A 1,693-nucleotide genomic window follows, 5' to 3' on the forward strand; every position below is an offset into this window, starting at 1 on the left:
TAATCCAATTAGCCGGATATTTATGAGTTTTCCGATCAGCGGTAGTACTAGAAATATTATACTTATGATCGTTTATGTGATGATATTGGGCATATTCTATGCATGACAGCATGATCGAGCTCATTATTCAATGAATTTGGTGGTGATCTTGTAATATTAGTCTACAATATTATATATTGGAGTTCTTCGATCCATTCATGTGCACCACGGTATATAGCCAATGACATATTTTAACGATAGAGGAGCTGCAAGAATAGTTGGCATATAAGCAATGAAATTGTGAATTGAAAAAGAAGATCGCCAAGCCCACGTTCTTGGTAATTAGATGCATGCAGATTAATTGTTTCTTTTTTAAATACAAAAAAAATCAAACAAGTATGATCGAATCATCATAACAATATTCAGTGAACATGCATGCATGTGAATTAATTGAATAAGGTCAACTGTTTAAGCTGTCTCGGATCTGGGTTCTTGTCTCCTCGTCTACAGGTAAATGTGCAGGCAAGGACTAAAATACAAGCTGTAATTCAGAGAACCCGATGTATTTGTTCCACCACCTTGTTGGTCCTAGAGTATGTATTATGTAATAATTGTAATCCTCTCTTTGTTTACAATAATAATATATATATATATATATATATATAATATATTATATGCAGCTAGCTAGCTAGCCATTCTTCAGATGATCATCATGATTGATGATGATGAGATATTATTGCATGAACTATATATTTAATTATTTATTTCTAGTCTAAAATATTGAATTTGCAATGCTGATCCGTGTGACCGATGCTTTTAGTTTTACTGGTAATATATATCTTAATTTTACTTTCAGCTAGTAATTATATATATTCATGCTATAAACCGAAACCCCATTAATATATAATTGGGGTTTGATCAATTACAAAAATATTATATAAAATTATTTTTAAATACTCATTACGCACTATATTAATGTGATTAGTGCGTCACTTTTTATTAATAAAAAAATCAATTATATCAATAAAATATATATAATAAATATGTAAAAATAACTATACGGAACATAACTTTTAAATTTAATCAATAACCTGAGTTATAGATCAATATATAGCTATATACAGGTTATAAATTAGCTTTCAAGGATTCCTAGGATCGAGATGATGGATGCCAATCAAGTGAGCAAATTTGAAAATAGAGAAGTCCTCCGAGGCCTGCAATATTATATATATATATATATATATATATTTATATGGAAGATGTCTCGTGAATATGAGACATTGACAAAAATGGGTAAATCATCATCATGACAACAAATATTTTAGGAGTTCAAGGCAGATTCTGTGCTCGATCGGCAGATTTCTTCATTAATTTCAACATCATGTACTACGTACTTTCACTACATATTTTAATACAGTCGGATCAGATTGATATCATGAAATTCATGTGTGGCCTCATGTAACTACGTATTTCATTAATGTTAACAATTAACAAGTACTGGAATATGCATGCATGGCTCAATTGGTTGGGTGGTCATGACCTTAATTCATTGAATCAATCATGTTGAAAATGAATTAAAATTTTAAACTTAGTCTTCTTCATGATAAACTTAACCTAGTACGTACCGTGCGTTGTTCGGAATTCCAAGAGGATTATGGCTACTTATAAGGAACTACGTATGTGTTTAATGCATGTGATCATCTTAATTTTTTTT

Source organism: Carya illinoinensis, chromosome 8 (genome assembly GCF_018687715.1).
Source record: "Carya illinoinensis cultivar Pawnee chromosome 8, C.illinoinensisPawnee_v1, whole genome shotgun sequence".
Lineage (NCBI taxonomy): Eukaryota > Viridiplantae > Streptophyta > Magnoliopsida > Fagales > Juglandaceae > Carya > Carya illinoinensis.